This window comes from Chrysemys picta, chromosome 5, assembly GCF_011386835.1.
Source record: "Chrysemys picta bellii isolate R12L10 chromosome 5, ASM1138683v2, whole genome shotgun sequence".
In the NCBI taxonomy this organism is placed as follows: Eukaryota; Metazoa; Chordata; order Testudines; family Emydidae; genus Chrysemys; species Chrysemys picta.
Genome location: NC_088795.1, coordinates 138,580,282 through 138,606,083, shown reverse-complemented (window position 1 = coordinate 138,606,083; position 25,802 = coordinate 138,580,282). Strand labels below are relative to the sequence as shown.

The window sequence follows — 25,802 nt, the reverse complement described above, 5'->3', positions numbered from 1 at the left end:
ACTATGCCCCAAAGGCAAAGTGGGGGGAAGTTACTCCAGGCATGTAGCAGAAACTTAGCTGAGTTTTGGCCATTTTATCAGATCTACTTGGAAACTCGAACTGTCACCTGATTTTTTTGAAGCTGGGCTCGAGCCCCCGTGTATGTGTATGGGATTGAGATCAGAGAGCAATCTGTGTGCGTTAAGAAATAGCCTTGAGACTACAGAGGGGTAGCCGTGTTAGTCTGGATCTGTAAAAAGCAACAGAGTCCTGTAGCACCTTTAAGACTAGCAGATGTATTGGAGCATAAGCTTTCGTGGGTGAATGCTCCAATACATCTGTTAGTCTTAAAGGTGCCACAGGACTCTCTGTTCCTTGATACTACAGTGTGTCAAAGTCATCTCCTGTCTGCCTGATACCTCTCATCACTTAGATTCTCCCGTAGTCACATTCCCCAGATTGTCTCGCAGGAGATGATTCTAAGCAAACGTTTCCATTTCTTTTTAATATTCACACCTCTCAGCTTTCTCCTTTCCCCCTACTCAGCTTTCGAATTGGTGATGAGAACTTCTTGCCGTTTTGTGTAGTTGTTCCCTGAGGTCACAGAGCACATATTTTGGCGGGGGGGGGGGGGAGTGGAAACGCGCCTTTGTGTACACCCTTAAAACAAAGCACCCGCATATTTGCAGGACGGAGACCATCAGATGTACAGCACTTCTAAGTTCACCACTACAGAATTGTTTTCAATGGCTTGATTTTCAGCATTGCTTTCCCACATGTGGGGGCTAGGGAGGAAGAGAGAATTTAAGGCTAATTTAAATTAAATTAGGAGTAGGAACCATCCTTTGCCGTATTCTTGCAACATCACCATAAAAGAGTAGGAACAATATTGGAAAACAGTTTTGATTAGTTTATATACAGCATATGAAACCTGACAAATATTCTACGCTCCCTACTGATGAATGCAGTTTTCTCAGTTTGCTACAGAAGAACTTTAAAATGGAAAGGCACACGCTTTTGACAGTTTTGCTTGAATTTAGGCAACTAGAAGAAGATGCATGCAAATTTTCTAGATGTATTTTTGTCAAAGGATGTTGGCAGGTAGGATGATAGCCGTGTGGCCTAATGGACAGAGCACTGGCCTGGGACTCAGGAGACCTGGGTTGTATCTCTGGCTGTCCCACTGTACTGCTGGGTGGCCTTGGGCAAGTAACTTTGCTGCCGCGTGCCTCAGTTTCCCCATCTGTAAAATGGGGATAAAAGACACTGACCTCTTCTGTAAAGTGCTCTGCGATCTACTGATGAGAAGTGCTATATGAGAGCTAGGCGTTATTATAATGATTAAAGGAAGTTTGCAGTGGAGGAATGACAATGTCTAAACACTGACTGTATGACAGGGTTGCTTGTGATGGTAGGAGGCAGGGCTCAGCAACCCTGGGACTCATTTCTGGTTTTTGTCTTATGTTCCTAAAAGCTCATGCTTCAGGATCTCAGCTGCCACCTGCAGGGGTCAGGAAGGGATATTTTCCACCCAATGTATTAATCTCCTTGAAGCATCAGCTGTGGCCAGGGCTGGAGATGGGACATTGGGCGGGGAGGGCCAGGGCTCTCAGGTAGCACAACAATCTACCTCCAGTGGGCTGTACTACTTTGGTCTCATTTCAGCTGGGGATACACAGGAGGTCAGACAGGGGCACTGGAACAGGGGGAGCCAGAGGGTCACGGCCCCATCACGTTTTACTGGCTGTAAGTGTGAGCAACGGGCGGCGGGGCCTCGGGGTGTAGTGGGGCCATGTCAAACCAAACTCATGTCCTTTGACAGGGGAACAAGCCTTGCGGTTGCGGGGTGTGTGATGGGTGCACTCATCTCCTGAGTGCCTCCTAGTGGCTGGGGTGTGGTACTGCACCCTTGTCCTGGTGCCCCCTGTAGGTTGCCAGCTTCGCTAGGCAGGTCTTCAGTGGCCCAGCCCTCAATCAAAAATGGACAAACCCCGGCCAGGGTAGCAAAACTATGGCCTTCACCAGGGTTTTCAGCCCTGTTTCTGGGTCCTTTAAACCTAGCTCCTTTTCTTGGTCTTTTAAACTAGCCGTGTCCCCTTTCTGGGGCTTAGCCCAGTCCAGCACTGGCTGGAGGGAGACCCAGGCCCACCCACAACTCTGGGTCCCAACTCAGGGACCCTATAAACAGCAGCCATGTACTGCTGCCTCCAGTTCGCTGCTGCTGTTCCCTGGGCCTTTCCCCACGTAGCCTCCTTATCTTCGCCCCTCAAGTCCCAGCCAAGAACTGACCTGTTCATGCCCCTGCAGCTCTTTTTATCTGCATCAGCTAGGCTCTGATTGGCTGTTTCCATGAGGCCTGTCTAGGCAGGCCTGGAGGACCCACCTTTGCTGCACCTTCCTGGGGCAGGCTTTGGTAAGACCACAGGGTCTCTAGCCCAGGGCCATGAAAGGCCTGGTGCACCCTGTTACAGGAGGGAAGCCGTAGATGTGATAAATCTCGACTTTAGTAGGGCCCTTGATACAGTCTCACATGACCTTCTCATAAACAAACCAGGGAAATCTAGCCTAGATTAACCTACTATAAGGCGGGTGCACAACTGGTTGGAAAGCATACTCAGAGAGAGTTATCAGAGGTTCACAGACAAGCAGAAAGGGCATTTCGAGTGGGGCCCCGCAGGGAGCTGTCCTGGGTCTGGTTTTATTTGATATCTTCATAAATGGCTTGGATAACGGCACAGAGCGTACATTTACAAAGTTTGCGGACGATACCAAGCTGGGAGGGGTTGCAAGCGCTGTGGAGGACAGGATTAGAATTTAAAATGATCTTGACACACTGGAGGAATGGGCTGAAATAAACAGGATGAAAACCAGTAAGTACAAATGCAAAGTACTCCACTTCGGAAGGAATAATCAGTCGCACACATACCAAATGGGAAATGACTGCCTAGGAAGGAGTACTGCGGAAAGATATCGGGGGGGGGGGGGGTCATAGTGGATCACAAGCTAAATATGAGTCAACAGTGTAACGCTGCTGCAAAAAAAGCAAACATCATTCTGGGATGTATTAGCAGGAGTGTTGTAAGCAAGACACGAGAAGTAATTCTTCCACTCTACTCCACGCTGACAAGGCCTCAACTGGAATATTGTGTCCAGTTCTGGGCTCCACACTTTGGGAAAGATGCGAACAAATTTAAGAAAGTCCAGAAGAAAGCAACAAAAATGATTAAAGGTCTAGAAAACATGACCTGTGATGAAAAGTTAAAAAAAAAACTGGGTTTGTTTAGTCTAGAGAAGACTGAGAGGGGACATGATGACAGTTTTCAAGTATGTAAAAGGTTGTTACAAGAAGGAAGGAGAAAAATTGTTCTTATTCACTGAGGATAGGACAAGAAGCAATGGGGTTAAACTGCAGTAAGGGAGATTTAGGTTGGACATTAGGAAAACATTTCTTAACTGTCAGGGTGGTTAGGCACCGGAATAAATTACTAGGGAGGTTGTGGGACCACTATCATCAGAGGTTTTTAGGACTGGAAAAGACAAACACTTGTCAGGGATGGTCTAGATAATACTTAGTCCTGCCTCAGCGCAGGGGACTGGACTAGATGATCTCTTGAGGTCCCTTCCAGCCCTACATTTCTATGATTCCTGGATTCTCCTTACTCTTTCACACTGCATGCCTTGGTTTATTATGAATCAAGGAGGAGTTTTTGTGTGTGTGCAGATAGCAAAGACATGAAAAAATGCTTAAATGTTTGCACACAAATGACCTTAGCTAAAGTGTACGTGTGGGACCCTGAAAATCAAGTGTTGCAAATGCACATTTTAGAGATAAAACCTTTTTCATGCCTCTGCTGCTAATGCATGCTGGCAAAAGAAAAATCCCCTCCACTGCAGTTCGCTGGGTGCAATCTATGGCCCGTGTTACACTGGAAGTCAGACTAGATCATCAGAATAGTCCCTTCCGGTCCTCAAATCTAGAGATGAGATTTTCACTCTCACTGGAGCCCCTATAGGCCATTGTGGGGCCAGAAAAGTCCTGTGATGGATCTGCAAAGCAGGAGGCTACAACTCCTCTCATCCCCCTTCCCCACTGCACTTCCCTTTACCTGGCCAGGTAAGGGAAAAGATCCTGACTCCCATCCTGAACCAGCAATGACCAGGCTCTCCTTGGGAGTGGGAGCCGCATGGCAGCAGGGAGCTGGAGAGAAGCCTCAGGAACGGTGGCCAGAACCACATGTGGAACCGGCTGCGACTGCCGGTCATCACAGCTGAGCGCAGGTCTTAGCCATGTGTCTGAGCGATTACTGGGACCCACCAGGGCTAGCGCTGCCTACAAGGCCTAGCTGCTAAAGCCCCTACAGGGCTTGCCTCCAAGTCACAGTACCCCGGCGAGCTCCAGGGCACCCACAATAATGACAGCCCCTTTAGCCAGACAGAGGGGAATCCCGCCCCATTGCAGGTATTGCATAGGATAGCTGGGGGTGCAGGGGCCTGCCACAGGCCCATAGCTCCGGGTGGTATGGGGATTCTGAGCAGCACTGCCACACAGCAATCTTGGGACCCCTCTCCTCCTCAGCCCGGTTGCCTAGGGTATGCCGAGGTTGTTTTGGCATTCAAAGCACTGCTGAATCGGGATGGTGCACAGGGGGCTTAAAACCACCTTTGCCTCCACCCCCGAGACGCCCTGATCCAGTTTACCCCCATCCCACAGCCGACAGAGCCCAACTCCCTACCAAACGCAGACATGTCTGATCCCCTTCTGAATTACCTTAAGCTCTTGGGCTTAGTGTCTAGTGGCAATGAGTGCCGCAGGTTTTATAGATTTCGTAGGCTTTAAGATCAGAGGGGACCATTTTGATCATCTGCTCTGACTTCCTGCATAACCCAGGCCATAAAAACATACTCAGTAATTTCTGCATCAAGCCGATAACTTGAACTAGAGCATCATCGTTTAGAGAGACAGACACCAAGTGGCGGAGAATCCACTAAGTCCTTAGACAGGTTCTTCCAAAGGTTAATTATCCTCAGTGTTAACAATGTGCACTTGATTTCGAGTCTGAATTAGCTTAGCTTCAGTGTCCACCCACTGGCTCGTGTTATGTCTTTCCCTCAGCCCTTACTTCCTCCTGGGTCGCTGACACAACGGGCAGTCCGGATTCTCCATTGTTACTGTCGCTCACTAGTTGTAGAGCTTCTTCCCAGGTGATGCCAGTGCATTCAATCTTCTCTGTCACGGTCTTCTGCCCCTTCTTCCTTGGCCTTCCTTGCTTTCTCTTTCCTCCCTCAGGTATCAAATCCGATGCTTGTTTAGTCCAGATGGAGCCTGCTTGCTTTCACAATACACTAAAAAGCTGTCTACAATCAGAAATCTCTTTCCCCAGTTTAGGTTAGACAGAAGTGCCCAAATTCCCTTCTCTGTCCCTTTCATTAGTTTGTATACCTCTGTCACATCTCCTCTTATTCTCCTCCTCCCTAAATTAAACATCCCATCTTTTCAATCTCACTCACTACTTACACAGCCTCCTCCTAGATAGCTTCTGGAAGCAGCGAGAGGTCTGTAGCAAACCCCCTGCTACAGCCATAATCTCTATTCTCGTTATCTCTGGGCATATCTATATTATCTTCATTAATCATTTATATAGCTCCATACATTTACATAGAGTTCTGCATACAGCGTCAAGCAGAGAGAGAGAGAAGCACTCATGCAGGTAATTTTGTATGACGTTAGTCATTTAGGCCAGGGGACACATTTTTCAAAGGAGATTTAGCTCCTTGCCTGAGTTGGCACCTGAACTCATTTGCAGGGATGGGTGCTGGCATCTCGATGTCTGTTTGATTTGTGGGCACAGTGAGGTGGATGTTTAAATTGTCGCCTTTCTACCTGCCGGGAGCTCACAAAGGACTGCAGGCACAACCTAGGAGATTGTCGTTAGCAGAAATTTGGTCTCTAATCTGTGTCTGTTTTATTGCGGGGGGAAAACCCAAAGCATGAATGGAAAGAATCAATATTATGACTCAGCAAACCAGCGGGTTGGAGCTAAGGAGTTCCTCGTCCCAGGTCCAGAGCATGATTTTCCAGGCTGTTCCTCTGTCCTCCCCCGTCCACTTTAGTGTTAGCTGTGAATTTCGCTCTGAGGCTGTTTATTCCCTCTTTTCTGATCATGAATGAAGGAGGCCAGGGCTAACACAGCCTCCTCGCTACCGCCCATTGAATCACCTGTATTCTAGTCCCAGTTCTGCTATTGCCATAAGGGGGTGCAGCATTGAGTTATACTGGCTAACACCAGGGGAGGAGCTGGGCTCAGAAAAATGTTGAGAGCAGGGCCTGTGTCGTCTTCCGTGCCTTGTGCAGCACGAAGCTTATGGCTAGCACTTAAACGGCACCAGCCCCTTAGCAGGGATCTAGTATTGCCTAGTCATTAAGGCCTTGGGGCTAGGACTCCTGGGTTTCTCTGACACTGCCCTGCTCTGTGACTTGAGACAGACACTTTCCTTTGTGGTGTCTCCCTTTCCCTGGTTAACATTTTACCACTTCACAAGGGGGGAGGGGAGGGTTATTGGGTGGTTGCAAAGCATTGAGAAATCCTCCAACAGGTTCTAACTAAGAGCAAAGTGTTGCTATGTGTCTGGGCAAGGGAATGGTCCGCATGGCCTTCCTCAGGCCTGTGGCGGGGAGGGTATTTCCCCTCCAATGGGCTGTGCCGCTGACATTGTGGTTTGGGTTCCACCCAGATGTGGTGTTGGAGGGGGCGGGGGAAGGACAAAAACAGGAAGCCTGGGGGTTCGGTGATAGGCGCTCGTTTTTATGCCCGACAGAGCAAATGCGTACAACCCAACGCACTCCTGTTACCAGATGGCACATACGTGACCGCGCTTCTGCTTAGCAAGAGTGACACTGAGCCAGGCTCAGACAACAGGGCCTCCTTTGTTTCCTCCTCCCTGCTTAGAGGTGGGAGTGGAAAAGAGGGCGAGCGTGGGGGGTGGGCTGGGGAAGTATCAGCTCAGATAGTGCCCGGGTGCTCAGCACGGAATAATGCTGTGTGAAATTAACCCACGAAGGCGGCAGACCTGCGTCCCCCACCACTGCCACCGCACCCCGCAGATTACTGAGGTGGGTTGGAAGCCCCTAGCCCAGGACTTTTATCATGCCTCAGCTCTGCAAAATCCAAACAACAAACCAAACATCCAACCAGAACTCAAACAACTCACAACTCCCCCGCCCCACGCACACACCCAATCACTAACGGCTCAGGGGCCTACTGTCAAAGCATGGGGAAATAGTGCAGCTTTGGCATAGGCCCTGTGTGTGAACATAGGGAGGGGACCCCTATTCTTAGGAAGAGACAGGTCACAGCAATGCGGGATTCGATTATTAGAAATATAGACCGTTGCATTTGTGGAGAGCAGGAGAACCGCATGGTGAATTGCCTGCTGGGGGTGATGGTTGCAGAGCTTTTGAGACATCTAGACCAGTGGTTCTCAACCAGGGGTACACGTACCTCTAGGGGTATGCAGAGGTCTTCCGGGGGCACATCAACTCATCTAGATATTTACCTAGTTTTACAACAGGCTACAGAAAAAGCACTGGTGAAATCAGTACAAACTAAAATTTCATACAGACAGTGACTTGTTTATACTCCTCTATATACTATACACTGAAATGTAAGTACAATATTTATATTCCAATTGGTTTATTTTATAACTATATGGTAAAAATGAGAAAGTCAGCAATATTCAGTAAGAGTGCGGCTGTGACATTTTTGTATTTTTAGGTCTGATTTTGTAAGCAAGTCGTTTTTAAGTGAAGTAAAATGTGGGGGGTACAGAAGACAAATCAAACTCCTGAAAGGGGTACAGTCGTCTGGAAATAGGATGACCAGATGTCCCGTTTTTAAAGGGACAGTCCTGTTTTCGGGTGACTTTTTCTTATATAGGCGCCTATTGCCCCCCACCACCTGTCCGTTTTTTCACAGTTGCTATCTGGTCACCCTATCTGGAAAGGTTGAGAGTCACTGATCTAAACAGCCTGATGTGCAAAACTGGCTGGATAACCGTACTCAGAGAGTTGTTATTAATGGTTCCCAAACCTGCTGGAAAGGCGTAACGAGTGGGGTACCGCAGGGGTCTGTTTTGGGACCGGCTCTGTTCAATATCTTCATCAACGACTTAGATATTGGCATAGAAAGTACGCTTATTAAGTTTGCGGATGATACCAAACTGGGAGGGATTGCAACTACTTTGGAGGACAGGGTCATAATTCAAAATGATCTGGACAAATTGGAGAAATGGTCTGAGTTAAACAGGATGAAGTTTAACAAAGACAAATGCAAAGTGCTCCACTTAGGAAGGAAAAATCAATTTCACACATACAGAATGGGAAAAGACTGTCTAGGAAGGAGTACGGCAGAAAGGGATCTAGGGGTTATAGTGGACCACAAGCTAAATATGAGTCAACAGTGTGATGCTGTTGCAAAAAAAGCAAACATGATTCTGGGATGTATTAACAGGTGTGTTGTGAGCAAGACACGAGAAGTCATTCTTCCGCTCTACTCTGCTCTGGTTAGGCCTCAGCTGGAGTATTGTGTCCAGTTCTGGGCGCCGCATTTTAAAAAAAGATGTGGAGAAATTGGAAAGGGTCCAAAGAAGAGCAACAAGAATGATTAAAGGTCTTGAGAACATGACCTATGAAGGAAGGCTGAAAGAATTGGGTTTGTTTAGTTTGGAAAAGAGAAGACTGAGAGGGGACATGATAGCAGTTTTCAGGTATCTAAAAGGGTGTCATAAGGAGGAGGGAGAGAACTTGTTCACCTTAGCCTCTAAGGATAGAACCAGAAACAATGGGTTTAAACTGCAGCAAGGGAGGTCTAGGTTGGACATTAGGAAAAAGTTCCTAACTGTCAGGGTGGTTAAACACTGGAATAAATTGCCTAGGGAGGTTGTGGAATCTCCGTCTCTGGAGATATTTAAGAGTAGGTTAGATAAATGTCTATCAGGGATGGTCTAGACAGTATTTGGTCCTGCCATGCGGGCAGGAGACTGGACTCGATGACCTCTCGAGGTCCCTTCCAGTCCTAGAATCTATGAATCTATGAATCTATGTGCAATGCTGGGGAGGAGCCAGTGGTTGCAATACATGTAGGTACCAATGACATAGGGAAAGGTAGGAGAGAGGTCCTGGTTTAGGCTGCTAGGTAAGAGATTAAAGTCCAGGACCTCCATGGTAGCAGCCTCTGAAATGCTCCCAGTTCCACGCCCAGGACCTGTTATACAGGCAGGGTCTCACTGTGTGAATGAGACTATGGTTTAGGGAGGAGGGATTTAGGTTTATTAGGAACTGGGGAACCTTTTAGGAAAGGAGGAGCCTATACAGGAAGGATGGGCTCCACCTAAACCAAAACGGAACCAGATTGCGGTCATGTATAATTTAAAAAGTCATCGAAGAATTTTTAAACTAAGGGCTGGGGGAAAGCTGACAGGTTTGGAGGAGCACACAGTTTGGACAAAGACATCCCTTGGGGAAGGATCTAGTCACAGGGATTATATCCTAATAAAGAGGAGAGGATAGACGTTGATAAAGTGCAGTTAGGAATTGAAGAGAAACAGTCAATTACATCACATGAAGGCAGAGAACTAAATATTGACAAATTTGATAAGTTCTTGTATACAAACACTAGAAATCTAAATACTACCCTGAGTGAACTTGAGTGCCTGGTATTAAATAGGGATAAGACTATAACAGGAATCACAGAAATTGGGTGGAATGATGGTAATCCATGGGACACAGTAATACCAGGGTATAAAATATATAGGAATGACAGAGTAGGTTGTGCTGGTGGGGGAGTAGCACTGTGAAACAAAGTCTAGAATCCAATACAGTAAAAATCTTCAATGACTCAAACTGTCCCATAGAATCTCTAGGGATAGAAATTCCATACTTGATGAATAAGAGGATAGCAGTAGGAATAAACTACTGACCACATGACAAGGATGGTGAGGGTGATTGTGAAATGCTCAGGCAGATTAGAGAGGCTATAAAAACAGAAAACCCAATAATAATGGGGGATTTCGACTATCCCCATATTGACTGGGAATGTGTCACCTCAGGACGGGATGCAGAGCTAACATTTCTAGACACCATTAATGACGGCTTCTTGGAGCAGCTAGTCCTGGGACCCACAAGGGGAGAGCAATTCTTGATTTACTCCTAAGTGGAGCACAGGGGGTGAAGATAGCTGAACCAGTTGATAATAGCAATCATGATGTAATTAAAGAGTGTGTGTGTGTGTGTGTGTGTGTGTGTGTGTGTGTGTGTGTGTGTGTGTGTGTGTGTGTGTGTGTGAGAGAGAGAGATCAAAGAAACTCACCCCAGTAACTTCAAAAAGGGGAACTACACAAAAATGAGGAAGCTAGTTAAAGAGAAATTCAAAGGAACAGTCACAAGAGTGAAAAGCCTGCAAAATGTGAGGAAACTTTTCAAAAGCACCATAATAGAGGTTCAAACTAAATATATACCCACCCCACCCCCGCAAAAAAAAAAAACTGTTTAAGAGGAGCTAAAAATGTCACCATGGCTAAACAGAGGCAAAAAGGCATCTTTTAAAAATTGGGCGTGAAATCCAACTGAGGAAAATAGAAAGGGGCATAAACTCTGGCAAGTCAAGTGTGAAAGTACAATTGGGCAGGCCAAAATGGAATTTGAAGAGCAACTAGCAAACGATACAACAACTAACAGGAAAATATATTTTGTAAGTACATCAGAAGCAGGAAGCCTGCCAAGCACTCAGGTGCAGGGGCAGGGGCTTAATTTGTAATGAAAGAGGTCCTGGGGCTCAAGCAATTTTTTTATTGTCATAACTGACGAGGCAAGGCCAGATGTGCTGCCAAGCCTAGAGCACTTGAGTGGGGCCCTTGGACAATCGAGGTGCTAAAGGAGCACTCAAGGAAGACAAGGCCATTGCAGAGAAGCTAGATAAATTCTTTGCATCCGTCTTCACTGCAGAGGAGGTGAGGGAGATTTCCTCACCTGAGCCATTCTTTTTAGGTGACGGATCTGAGGAACTGTCCCACAACCTCAGCCTGGACCAGTCCACACAAGAGATCCACTTCCTGGACACTACAGTACAAATAAGTGATGATCACATAAACACCACCCTATACCGGAAACCTACTGACCGCTATACGTACCTACATGCCTCCAGCTTCCATCCAAGACACATCACACGATCCATTGTCTACAGCCAAGCCCTAAGATACAACCGAATTTGCTCCAACCCCTCAGACAGAGACAAACACCTACAAGATCTTTATCAAGCATTCGTAAAACTACAATACCCACCTGGGGAAGTGAGGAAACAGATTGACAGAGCAAGACGGGTACCCAGAAATCACCTACTACAGGACAGGCCCAACAAGGACAATAACAGAACACCACTGGCCATCACATACAGCCCCCAGCTAAAACCTCTCCAGCGCATTATCCATGATCTACAACCTATCCTGGAAAATGATCCCTCACTCTCACAGACCTTGGGAGGCAGGCCAGTCCTCGCTTACAGACAACCCCACAACCTGAAGCAAATACTCACCAGCAACTACACACCACACCACAGAAACACCAACCCAGGAACCTATCCCTGTAGCAAACCTCGTTGCCTACTCTGTCCCCATATCTACTCTGGCGACAGCATCAGAGGACCCAACCACATCAGCCACACCATCAGGGGCTCATTCACCTGCACATCCACTAATGTCATATATGCCATCATGTGCCAGCAATGCCCCTCTGCCATGTACATTGGCCAAATCGGACAGTCCCTCCACAAAAGAATAAATGGACACAAATCGGACATCAGGAATGGTAACATACACAAGCCAGTAAGTGAACACTTCAATCTCCCTGGTCATTCTATTACAGATTTAAAAGTCACTGTCATTGAACAAAAAAACTTCAGAAACAGACTTCAAAGAGAAACAGCAGAACTAAAATTCATTTGCAAATTCAATACCATTAATCTGGGCTTGAATAGGGATTGGGAGTGGCTGGCTCACTACAGAAGCAGCTTTTCCTCTCCTGGAATTGACACCTCCTCATCTATTATTGGGAGTGGACTACATCCACCCTGATTGAATTGGCCCTGTCAACACTGGTTCTCCACTTGTGAAGTAACTCCCTGCTCTCCATGTGTCAGTATATAATGCCTGCATCTGTAGCTTTCACTCTATGCATCTGAAGAAGTGAGGTTTTTACTCACGAAAGCTTATGCCCAAATAAATCTGTTAGTCTTTAAGGTGCCACCAGACTCCTTGTTGTTTTTGTAGATACAGACTAACACGGCTACCCCCTGATACTTGTCCCACATTGAGGTGTCAATAGAGGAGGTTAAATTAAACAGTAATACATCACTGGGATCAGCTGGCATTCACCCAAGAGTTCTCAAAGAACTCAAATACGAAATTGCCAAACTACTAACTGTGTTGTTTCAGAGTGGTAGCCGTGTTAGTCTGTATCAGCAAAAACAACGAGGAGTCCTTGTGGCACCTTAGAGACTAACACATTTATTTGGGCATAAGCTTTCGTGGGCTAGAACCCACTTCATCGGATGCATGAAGTGAAAAATACAGGAGCAGGTATAAATACACGAAAGGATGGGGGTTGCTTTACCAAGTGTGAGGTCAGTCTAATGAGATAAATCGATTAACAGCAGGATACCAAGGGAGGAAAAATGTAAAGCAACCCCCATCCTTTCATATATTTATACCTGCTCCTATATTTTTCACTTCATGCATCCGATGAAGTGGGTTCTGTTGTGGAAAAATGACCACGCGTTGTGTTTGAATCAGAATCGCCTGAGGCCTTTTTATTTTCATGCATGCATGGGGGGTACCAGTAAACTAGCAATCCCCCTGATTACAGAATCTTGCACAGCTTATATAGCATAAAACTACAATAGACTTAACTAATGTTCAGGTCTGAACCAAAGTTCAGGCCCGAGACAACTAAAGTTTAGGCCCTAGCAAACTTTTTCCTCCACAGTTCTAACCCACGAAAGCTTATGCCCAAATACATGTGTTAGTCTCTAAGGTGCCACAAGGACTCTTCGTTGTTTTAACTGTGTTGTGTAACCTATCACTTAAAGAAGGCTCTGTACCAGATGACTGGAGGATAGCTAGTGTAATGCTGATTTTTTTAAAAGGCTCCAGGGGTGACCCTGGCAATTACAGGCCAGTAAGCCTAACTTCAATACCAGGCAAATTGATTAAAACTATAGTAAAGAACAGAATTACCAGACACATAGATGAACACGGTATGTTGAGGAAGAGTCGAGACAGCTTTGGTAAAGGAAAATCATGCCTCACCAATCTATTACAATTCTTGGAGGATATCAACAAGCTTGTGGACAAGGGTGATCCGGTGGAGGTACCGGTAGTGTACTTGGGCTTTCAGAAAGTCTTTGACAAAGTCCCTTGCCTAAGGCTCTTAAGCAAAGTAAGCAGTCCAGTCCTCTCATGGATCTGGTTAAAAGATAGGAAACAAAGGATAGGAATAAATGGTCAGTTTTCACAATGGAGAGAGGTAAATAGCGGTGTCCTCCAAGGATTTGTACTAAGACCAGCGTTGTTCAACATATTCATAAATGATCTGAAAAAAGGGGTATACAGTGAGGTGACAAACTTTGCAGATGACAAAAATTATTCAAGATACTTAAGTCCAAAGCTGACTGCAAAGAGTTACAAAAGGATCTCATAAAACTGGGTGACTGGACAACAAAATGGCAGATGAAATTCAATGTTGATAAATGCAAAGTAATGCACATTGGAAAACATAATCCCAACTATACATATAAAATTATGAGGTCTATACCATACTATAGCCATTACCACTCAAGAAAGAGAACTTGGAGTCATTGTGGATAGTTCTCTGAAAACATCCGCTCGATGTGCAGCGGCAGTCAAAAAGCTAACAATGTTAGGAACCATTAGGAAAGGCATAGATAATAAGACAGTAAATATCATAATGCCACTATATAAAACCCTGGTATCCCCACACCTTGAATACTGCGTGCAATTCTGGTCGTCCCATCTTGAGAAAGATATATTAGAATTGGAAAAAGTACAGAGAAGGGCAACAAAATGATTAAGGGTATGGAACAGCTTCCATATGAGGAGAGATTAAAAAGATGGGACCGTTCAGCATAGGAAAGAGACGACTGAGGGGAGATATGCTAGAAGTCTGTGAAAATCATGAATGGTGTAGAGAAAATGTTCTTTACCCCTTCGCATCACACAAGAATCAGGGGTCACCCCAGGCTATTAATAGGCAGCAGGTGAAAACACAAACGTAAGGAAGTACTTCTTCATAGAACACACATTCAACCTGTGGAACTCATTGCTGGGGGATGTTGTGAAGGCCAAAAGTATAACTGGGCTTAAACAAGAATAGGTCCCTCAAAGGCTAATAGCCAAGATGGTCAGGGACACAACCACAATCTTTGGGTGTCCCTGAGCCTTTGATTTCTAGAAGCAGGGACTGGATGACAGGGTATAGATCACTCGATAAATTGCTCTGTTCTGTTCATTCCATCTGAAGCATCCGGCATGGGCCACTGCTGGAAAACAGCAACAACAGACTAGATGATCATGATGGTCCCTTCTGACCTTAAAGTCTATGAGGATACTGGGCTAGATGGACCATTGGTCTGACCCATTAGGTTCTTAATAGATCCCAGTTCAGGCAGAGCAGGCAGGAAATGAGCCCCAGAGATTAAAGCCCAGATCCACAAAAGGTATATATAGGTGCCCAAATCCCATTGACATCATTGGGATTTAGGCGCCTAAACCCTTTTGAGGACCTGGGCCTAGAACCCTTCTGCACCAGCCCAGTCAAGAGGCTTTCGGCTCAAGTGCTGATCTCAGGAGGCGTCACCCACCTATGACTGACCGGCTGATTCCAAAATCCTCTCTCCGTATTCTGACTCTCCTCTGGTGCAAAGGGCACCGCCAGGTTAAGCGGAGCAGAGGACAGTGACATTGGGGAGGTGGAAATGACCCAGAACGGTACCTCCGTCCAGTTTAGAGCAGCTGGTAAAGACCTTGACGTCTCTGACTCACAGGGCCGGCTCTGGCTTTTTGGTAGGGCCCCCCCCACCCAAAAAAACCAACCTGCGGTGTGGCCAGAGCCAGAGTGCAGAGGGAGGGAGAGAGAAGGAGGGCGGCCAGGGATTCAGCGGGGCGCTGCCACGCGGTCCCTCCCGCCCCGCTGCCTGCCAGGAGGGCTCTGCGCCGCTCCGGTTGGCTGGGAGGGAAGGACGCAGGCTCCCCTGCCGGGCTTGCCGCAGGGCGCTCCCATCCTCCGCGCCGTCACCCCCTACAGGGCGGCCGGAGCATAACACACACACACACACACACACACACACACACACAAAAAGCGGCCATGCCGCCCTAGGATTGGGCAGAATGCCGCCTCCTACAAGCTGCCGCCCCAAGCACCAGCTTGCTCGGCTGGTGCCTGGAGCCGGCCCTGCTGACTCAAAGCAAGGGACACCGTGGTCTGTTCATTGGCGAGATGATGGATCTGCTGTGGCCGAGCAGGATTTAATAATGAACAAAATCACTTAGCAGCAGCGATCAGACCCCTACGGCCTGATCTGTGAAAGTTACATGCTAGTAAAGCAGTGTGTGTGTGTGTGTGTGTGCGCGCTTGTGCTTAGTCACCACCTTGGCTTGAACCCGACACCATCAGCGACCAAAGCAGGCTCTGCTACTGTTTGAACTAGGGGAGGGGAGCGCTTGGCTTGTAGCCTCACCACTGATTGCAAGCAACAGGCTGGTTAGCGAACCGCCTGGGGGTAGATCTCACCCTGGCTGAGTGTGGGTCTTTGGCCCCCTCTAGTGGCTAGTCCCCATAAGGGATTAAGAGTCTACTACAGCTGCCAGCGATTACTGCTTTTGCTCAAGCAGAAGAGGCTTGTGCTTTGGGTGTATAACTCCAGCCCCAGCTGAGAGTGGTTATACTGGCAAAGGGTTGGGGGAAGGTGCACTGGGGTGACGGTCAAGCCATCCCTTTTCTGGAGCTGCAGGAAGGGAAGCAGAGACACTCAGTCGCCTTGAGGAGAGTCAATGGGGGGAAGCTGCAGGGAGAGGGCAACCCTCTGAGCTGTGATTTGGCCAGGATATCGGCCTTAACATTCGTCTGAGCCCAGATCCTCCCCTGGTAGAGATCAACGCTGCACCCACTTACGCCACGGCTTTACACGATCCTTATTTTACACTATACTTCCAGACTCTTGCCGCCTCCTCCTCTATGCCAGTCGATTCCCAGGCAGCCTGGGCAAAACCACTACTGCTTTAACCACCAGCCAACACGCCGAAGAGTCAGGCCTCCTGGCTATGCCACAACTCTCGCTCTATAACCTTAAGTAAGGCTCTTGCCTGTGTTTACTGCATGACTCCCCAGCAGAACCTCTCTTACCCCACATTCATCCTGGCCTCCACTCAGAGAAGAGGACTTAGGAACCAGCGCCAACGTTCGGGATTTATGGGAGTTTCTCTGAGAATTATGGGAGTTTCCTGTCTTCCCCCCACAGTCCCCATCAAAATCTCCCACAATCCACTGCCTCCAGGGAATTACAATGGGATAGGAAACTGTTGTATCGATCTCAAAGCTCAAAAGAGTTAACAGTGTTATAAACGCTTTCACTCTCCAGCACTAAAGAGTGTTATAAAGGTTTGGGGGCAACGGGTTTCCAGAGACCTTGGTTTACTCGATTTCTCGGCCAACACCCAAATGCATTCATTCTAAAATCAAAAGTTTATTGATCAAACACAAGAAAGAACAAGAAATGAAAACAAACATTTATACTGAAACTGAAATTGAGTGATAGGGCAAAACAATCAATCAAAACCTTTAATGTCTCCCTCCTTCTGGAGGCATATCGGTCTCCGATTTTCAGAACCACCTTTCTTTGATTAAAAGGAAAGGGTTGATTTTCCTTTCAGTCCTAATGTGGAAAGGGTATCCACTTCCCCTGTTTGTAACAAACAAACAGACAGACAGACACCAGGTGGAGGAGAGAGAGGCTAGAACCGATGGGAGAAATACGCTTTTTGCTGATGGATGGCAGGTCAGTCACGAATGGATACTTTGGCTGGCAGGTTGAACACAGCCTCTGTTGCTTGAACCCAGGTTCACAATCCCATCAGGGCAGTCATCTGGTTGGGTCTTTTTTCCTTAGACAGGGCAGGGCTGTGGTCCTCTCACTGCGCTGATGCAATGCAGGGTTTGATGAACAGCGGAGAGAATAAGAGAGGATAGAAGGAGGGAAGTGAGGAGGGGGGAAGCAACACAAAAGGAAGGGGACAGAAGAGGATTTTACATAACTCTGCAGGGCTGGCAGTTCGGTTTCCTCACTGATGGGCCGAGGACTGGATGTCACGACATGATTTTCAGGACTCACAAATGAAAAACAAAGTTCTTTGAACAAGAGCAAGGCTCACTGGCCTTCTTCTTAGGCAGAAAGTCTCCTAGTCTGGTCTGCTTCTTCTGGCGTGGGGTCAGGGAAGATGAGAGGAGGGGGGAGACAAGGTGGATGGGAGATGAGAGGTTTTTTTCCAGTCTCTTTTGAAGAAACCCAAAAAGGGGGGAAAATGGGTGCCATAGTTCATCCTCCTCATAATTTGATCCACTCATTATGCCTACTATCCATCACCCCAATTTCAGTCCATTGACTTCTAGTTTACCAGCCATGCTTTAAACAGTCCTTGAATCATCTCAGCAGGCCTTTTTTGTTTGGGCCAATCCAGTTCCTTTGTCTGGTTTTCTTCCACCTCTTTATAACATTTCATCATTGAAAGCAACTCGACGCGTTTCCCTCTGTTCATTCCCAGGCGGGCAGAAGGCTAGAGCCACATTCTAGGACCTTGCACGGACTTTTAGGTCTGGTAATCCCAACGGTGCACCGAGGGCAGTGCAAGGGGAAGACCATACAGAGCACAGTGCTGCAATCCAAACAGCGCGGCTGGTGCAGACACACTGCACGGTTGGTGCTACACATCCCAGCAGGCGTTCAGGTGCTGGGAGGGGCCATGCAGATCTCAAGGTGGAACGAGATCTTTCGGAGACAGTAAGAACCGAGCTGAAGCATCTCCTCCAGCCAGACCTGAGCCCCGCTTTCCCCCTTTGTCTGGGGCTGCAGAAAGCACTTTCCATTTCTCTGGGTTTCCTTTTCATTTGTCTTTGAACTCCGACTCACTTGCCACCCAGATGGCTTAAGTGAGTCGGCTCCGTGGCGTGCCCCGGGATACTCCGATGGGAAGGGGCTGTAACCTGCAAGCAAACAGGCTCCCCGTTGCCAGAACTAAAAGGCTCCTGCCCATTTCCAACCCACGACGAGACCCCTGCACATGTACTCAGAGGCTAAGCCGGGGAGTGTATTTACCAGGAGCACACACCCCAGCACAGAGTCTAGGCACTAAATTTAGGGCCAGTTTACTGGTACTGACGCTTTCGCTGTTGATACCTGGCTGGCTGGCTGACCTCCCCCTCAGCTAATGGTTCTTACTGCAACTGTAATGCTGATGACTCACCAGTGGGCAGGATCGAACCTGGGAACCTGTGAAACTAAATGCATGAGTGAAAAACCACATGGCTCTTAACTAAGGCTGTAGCAGACTCATTAATCTCTATATGGTCAAGGTGCCACGGGTGGGGGGCAGAGTGCCACATCGAGCTGGCGTGGGTTACACAACGCCCTCCCTTCCTCCTCTGACAGGAACTCCATAATGACTTGTACCGCTTGGCAGCCCCAGCCACAGGACCCCCATGGTGCTAGGCGCTGTACAAACATGGAACAAAGAGACAGCCCCTGCCCCAAGGGGCTTCCAATCCAAGTATCCAGCCGCCGCTGCCCATTTCTCATTCCACTGGGCTGCCCCAAATCCCGTAGCATGCCCGCTGGGGTCTGGGGGCGTGACGGGTGGGAGCACGTGCAACACAAGGGCAGGCAGGAAGGGCAGGCTTGTCTCAGAGGTGCCCCTCGTTCAGCCCCTTCAGCCCCACGCTGGGCGGAGGTTGTTGGTTTTATGAAGTTGACAGAAGTTTTGTTGCTGGCGTTAAGGAATGGCCCTGGCGTTAGAAGGGGAGTCTTGGGTGATTATTTATTATTCGTACGGGGGGAGGGCTTAGGAGCCCCCATTATGGACCAGGACCCATTGTGCCAGGCACTGGACAAACAGAACCAAAAGACAGACCCCACCCCACAGAGCTGTCAGTCCAAGTGCAGCGAACTCCCCCTTATCCCGGGTGGAGTAACGTGGATTTTATTCCCATAATTGGGAGTCTGGATAATCAAGAAGGAAGGAGCCCTTCAGCCATCCAGCTTCCCCCATGGGCAGGGGCTCATAGCTCCTCCTAGCGGTCCTGGCCGGGGGTCTCTGTTCTGTCCCGCTCACTCACTCCCCTGACGGGGGGCTGCAGAGGGCTGACACCCAATCCCGGCATGGCACAAGGTGTGGGGCAGAGCAGGGACCCTCATCAGGACTGTGCTTGGCCCTGCCTGGACCACGGCCCTCCTGCCACCTTGTGCCTATGGGAATTGGGTGTCAGCGGCCCTGCAGCAGCGCAGGGATCCCTCTACAGCCCGCTGTCGCAGCCCTGCTCGCTCCCATGACAGCAGGGCTGCAGAGGGATCCCTGCCCTGTCCCAAGAGCCATTTTGCAGCAGGGCAGCCTCCCCTGCGGCCAGGGGCTCATCTTCCTGACCAGGGGTCTCCGCTCTAGTCTCCAACCCTCCGTGTTATCCCAGTTCCTTCCTTGTCCCCCGTGTATCTCATGCTGGGGGCTAAGGAAGCGACTGGGATAATTCAGAGGTTTGGCTCACAGGGTTTTGGCTAAACGGGCGGATACGGTGTAAGACGAGAGACAACAGGTGGGTACTGACAGCTGAACAGGGAAGACCAAGGAAACGGCCGGCAGAAGACAGATTAGCGGCGGAAGGGCCCCCAGAAATGCCTCTCAGGAATCCTACCTTACGTCAGCCCAGGCCTATAGAACAGAGACTGCAAAGCAAAACAGAGCCTACTCTGCCAGCCATCCCTCAGGCAGGCCCTGGAGGGGGCCCGGGCCCTGTTCAGTACAAGCCAGCGGGTGCGTTAGCTGGGCAGGGAAACAAAGTGTCCTTGAGAATCTCTTCCGCGGGCAGCAGCCTTGGGGTTAGAGATGAAGCCGAAGGAGTCGCGCCGCCTGGCAGGAAAGAGTCTGTGTTTCCAGTAAGCAAGAGTGAGATGAGCTGGTGTTTTGGTTTTGCTTGCAACAAGTGGAGCCAGCCTGTTTGCCTGGCTCTGATCTGGGCAGAGAGTGTGGAAGTCGCGAGGGGCGCGGCCGTGCAGAGCGGGGGCACAGGACAGGAGTGTGTCTGGGAATAGTTCTCCAGCCTCTGCCCAGCTGGGCTTAGGCCCAGGTGGTTTATGTTTTTAACATTTACTTTTGTTTCTTCTATATAACGCAGATTTATGGTAAGGGTACTACACTGAAAACTGACAGCTAACCTACACTGGTAGCTTCCGATCTCATTGCCAAGTAGAAAGAACACTATTATAGATGCCATCACCTGGGATACGGCGGACTGGTCTGATCACCCCATCTCAGAAAGGCCAGAGCAGAGACATTTGGGTTTGTCTACATGGGGAAATGTACCAGTCTAACTATACCTGTAGTGGTACAATTATACTGATATAGTTAGACTGACAAATTTCCCTGTGTAGACAATCGAGTTCGTAGATAGGTGTTGAGAATGACTAGGGGTCAGGAAAAGTCTCACGTGAAGAGAGATTGAAAGGACTAAGACAAATAGAGGGGACATGGTAAAAGAATACGGGATAATGAATAGTCCAGAGAAGGTTGATCAGGAATGTCTGTTCACCCCATCTCCTAACACAAGAGCATGTAAATTGAAAGGTGGCAAATTCAAAATGGATACAAGGACATTCTTTTTCATCCTATGCACAGTTAGTCTGTGGAACTCCTTGCCACAAGATAATGGAGGCCAAGAATTTAGCAGGATTTTTAAAAGGATTGGCCATTTATGTGGATAACAAGCACATCCAGAGTTAGCACAGTAAAACGAGAGTTCTGGCAGGGAGGTAAATCCTTCTGCTTCAGAAAACAGGCTAACTATTAGGGGTTTGGAGGAACGTTCCCTGCGGTCTGGCTATCCCAGAACTTCCCTCTGTGGAGTTTCTTGTACCTTCCTCTGAAAGATCGGGTACTGGCTAATGTCAGAGACAGGATACTGCAGTCGATAAGACGTCTGGTCTGATCTAGTCTGGCCTTTTGTATATAACACCAATCATACCTGGCTCTTCTACAGTGCTTTGCACCAGTAGATCTCAAAGCAATTTACTAAAGAGGTCAGCATCATTCTCTCCATTTTAGATGGAGAAACGGAGGCACGGGGAGCTGAAGCGACTTTCCCAAGGTCACCCAGCAGGCCAGGGGCAGAGCTTGGAGTAGAACCCAGGTCTAATTCTGGGGCTTTCACTGCAATGCGACTATAATAGTTACACTTGCGTAGTAGGAGAACGTACTGAATTGCAAGAGTAAGGGAGAGTCAGGGCAGTACGTAGTTGACAGAATCAGAACTTTGTGATTCTACCCTGTTATTGGGGGGCATTTCTTCCCCCTGTTCGGCTTGTGTTCTGGATTTAAATAAAGTCATAAGAAATGCTAAAAACATGAGCTGCAAAGACCTTCTAGCTTTTCTAGGCCCTACACCAGCGAATGCTTATGCACATGGGTGTAGCCTTATTTAACTCCATCAGCGGCATTACTCATATGCTAATAGATAACGTGCCTGGAGAGGGGGATGTAGGGAGATTTTTTGTCAGGTCCGCCCTTTCACCAGGTCAGTGGCCCCCTGCTCCTGCCTTCATCAGTCTCCCCTGCTTGCCCCTTCAACACCTTTGCCAGGCCATAGGCTCCCCTTCTTCCTGGTTACAGGCCCCTACCTACTTCCGCCTTGAAATCACAAGCTGGCCAGCTCCTGGCACCATTTGCCTCAGTTTCCCCAGCTTGGGTACCCCCCTGTGCACCTGGAGAGGGGAGGAAAGAGATGCATCTGGCGACTATGGGAGGTTGTGCTTTTAAAGAAAATGATTTAATGGGCAGGCCTGTGCTCCATTCGCCCAAATTACCCCCTGCCACTCAGCACACGCCTAAAGTGTTCACAGGATGGAGGCCCTCATCAATTTCCCTGCAAGTTTAGCTTTCACGCTCCCCCTAGGAGAAGGATGGGGTATTAAACTGATATTACTGTGTCTTAGGAAGCTGTTAAGAAGAAATACACCTGTTTAACAATTCAATATTGATGTGTCTCTTCCCAGTAAGATAGAATAAACCCTGTGTGCCTCAAAGTCAAAGAGCCAGCAGGGGCCGAATACAGGCCTTGGCCCCAGTCCCACTTAGCACATGCAAAGGATCAGGGCATTAGATAACACGGGATTGTCAGAGACTTGGCAAGAGAATGTTTTTTCTTTTGTTGGGAACATAGAGTCCAGCAGTTTCAACACAGCCTCCAGTCTGCCTGTGTGTCATTTGGTACGTACTGCCAGCCTTGAGTGCTCAACTGTCAGGAGTCAGGCCTCAACATACCACAGAGAAACAAACTCAAACAAACAAACTTAAACAAAACACAAAAACAACCCCCCACCCCAAGCGATTGACTTAAAAAACTCATGAGATTTTTTTTTTTAAATTAGGTTCTTTTTCTTTGCCTCCTCATTTCTGAGCCTTAGTGGTCACTCAGGTCATGGTTTAGAGCTTTTCTTTGCAAATGTGAGGGCTGGGAACTTCCTTAAAAAAAAAAAGGGGGGGGGGGGCGAGATTCTCACATAATCATAAGACTCCAGGAACTGAGGCTTCAACAACAAAAACCCCCACACAAAGTATTGTGGGACTTGCCATATTTTGAGAGTTGTCAGCTCTGGTTTAATTAACATGTGGTGGGAACACTGTTTCATATGTTGACGACTCTGGAGTCTAATGATGATCATTTAAATGACAACATTAATTCTAGCATTCTCACCTCCTTCTTCCAATGCCAAGGCTTGGCAGGGCTGAAGTTGGTTGCTTGGCTTGAGTAAGTGCCTAGACTGCCAACCACCTCAAGTCTAGGCAGCACCCTCCTATTTGCTATCCACTAAAGGTACCCAGGTTGCATCACAAGGGGACCAGAGTGGGACACTGGATTTGTGACCTGGTTGAGTCCCCGCTCCCACTTAAAGCGCCACCGGGTTGGTCCTGCCACTAAGATCAGCTAGGAGGAACTCCACTCATCCTTTGCAACCCATCAGCTGTATCCATGCTGATTATTTTAGCTGGAGCATTCAGCTATTCTGAGCAGAGCATGAGTAGATATTCTCACATTTCCCTTCCTTCACTCTGGGCCTGGCCTCTGCTGTACCCACATGCAAGAGGCTCCTCCCCACAAGGCCTTCTACACACCTGCCTGGAGTGGAAGCTACAGGACTTCTATTGCCTGCACAGCAGCTTGTTGTACTTGATCATTGGCTGAGACTGGGGCATCCCGGGACATCAGACAGCACCTACCAAACATGGATTGTTGGCAGCTCTGTACTGTATGCCCCTCTGTGCTGATCTGACATAGCTCTTCTGTAAACCCTCAGACTGGCTGGTGATTTGGTCACCTGTCCATGAGCAATGGTGCCACGACCATCCTTCATTCCCGCGCAGGCTGGATTTGAACCTGTGACCTCGGCTTGGTAAACTCTGTAGCCTATTGCCAATTCTCCTTCAAACATGCTTGAAGGAACTTTATGGGATTCTAGGGACTGTCTGCAGCCATAGGAATTTAGGATTGGAAGGGACCTCCTTGATCATCAAGTCCAGTGCCCTGCTACTGCGGACAACCCCGGCATATTATTGCATATAATCCACTGGCACTCTAGCCAGAAACAGGTCCGTTAAAACAAACCCAATTGTTGCTAGGAAAAGCCAGAGCCGCAGTACCTTGAGCGCCCACGCAGGTCAAGGACTGCATGAAAGTGGCATCTACGGCTGAGACTACAGCTCCGAAGGAAGCAAACCCAGCAACGCTTGCAGTATCAGTGTGTATTTAAAAAAAAAAAAAAAAAATCCTTGCTATAAATAATCTGACCTGAGGCTTTAAAAGCCTATTCTTCAGAATGCAGCAAGCAGCGTAATGACAAAAATCTTCATTAGCAGCCATTAATTGGGTATTTGGTTAAACACAGCTCAGGCAGTGAACACAAGAGAGCAGGTTCTGCTCTGAATTATCCCACCTTAAATTCGGAGGCACCTTGCTGATAACTGAGGCCGGGGATTGGTACATCAATCAGCTGGTAGAGGTACCTGTAGAGCAGACGATCAGCTGACATCTCAATTTAACTTCAGGCTGATGATTACAGCTGGACCCGAACAGGCAAAGGGCTCCATCTGAATCTGATCTCTATGGGCCTCCTCGCGTTAGTCACAGACTATCAGCACAGAATTCAATCAAGAGCAGGAAGGGATTTCATTAGCGTGCTCATTCTACATCACCCTGTTACATCCACTGGCCAGATTCTGTTCTCAGTCACACCGTCAGGGGAGTTACGCCAGCTGTGAAGCTGGCCCAGTGAATTAGGCGGAAAATTACTCCTGATTTACACCCTTTGTAAAACATCCCTTTGTGCTGAATTTGCCTTACAAGGCACCTCTTGGCCTTCAAGGGATTAAATGCCCGAATGAAGTCTCTGGTATGCACTGCCCAGATCTATACTGTTGTGAAATTCCCCAGGGAGTAAATAAAGCTTCTAGGATTGGGACCTGAGGGCAGAATACTGCTCGTGGACCTGCACTTCTCTATTGCATCGTCTGCACTTGGGGCCCAATCCAAGGCTCACTCATATCAACAGGAGTCTTTCCATCGGTTTTAACGGGCATTAAATCCAGGCCCTTGATTCCTGCCCAGAATTCACCCTGCCATCAATGCGCGGTCTGTGGAGGGACCAAAGGGAGACTGAGACGCTTACAGACTCAGCCCCTCTGCGAGCGCAGGACGAAGTTCCTCCATCCCTGTAGGATAGGGACGTGCAGGGCCCAGCTGCTCCTCTCACACCGAGGCAGATCTGGAGTGTTGTCACTGAAGCCAGGGCAGTTACTCTGGTTTAAAACTGGTGTAAGCGAAAGGTGAATCAGGCGCAAGGTATTGCAAAGGGCTTTGATGCCAAGCCACCACCCTGACTGGGAGCGTGTCGGCAAACCGCAGGGGTATTAATAGAGACGGGGCAATAACTGATTTTTCTTTCACTTGCAGGGACTGATTCAACTCAACTTTCATTGGGATTGTTTGAAGTTCAAGATGGCGTTCCTGGCTGCAAGAGAGCTCCATCCTGGAATCGCCAGTTGTCTGATGGCTTGGGCTCTTGCCTAGGACATGGGAAAGCTGGATGCAAGTTCCTGCTCTGAATCAGGCAGAGCAGGGCTATTGGTCCGTCGCTTTCGCTCTGGTTTTTCACTGCAAATCCCAAAACGTCACCCTTCGGTCCCGGCCTAGGTGCCACTTTTTTTCCTGCGCCGGTGGGTGCTCGTGCCCTTGGCCCCGCCCCTGCCCTGACTCCACCCCTTCACCAAAGTCCCGCCCTAACTCCGCCCCTATTGGACCCCTCCCCAAATCCCTGCCCCAGCCTCCTCCCCCATGCGTGCCGCATTCCCCCTTCTTCCCAGGCTTGCCGCGCGAAACAGCTGTTTTGCGGCGCAAGTGCTGGGAGGGAGGGGGGAGAAGCAGGACGCAGTGGCGCACTCAGGGGAG

At 48.4% G+C, this 25,802-nt stretch overlaps 2 long non-coding RNA genes across 2 annotated transcripts in view; one reads left to right on the top strand and one right to left on the bottom strand.

The window, feature by feature from the left end:
• The window catches only part of LOC135983828 (uncharacterized), a 36,482-nt gene that overhangs the window by 6,654 nt on the left and 4,026 nt on the right, over positions 1 to 25,802 (bottom strand). The window lies entirely within an intron of this gene.
• LOC135983827 (uncharacterized) lies at positions 1,755 to 25,780 on the top strand. Its single transcript, XR_010601656.1, has 2 exons — positions 1,755 to 2,850; positions 25,308 to 25,780. It is a non-coding gene; the product is annotated as an uncharacterized LOC135983827 (long non-coding RNA).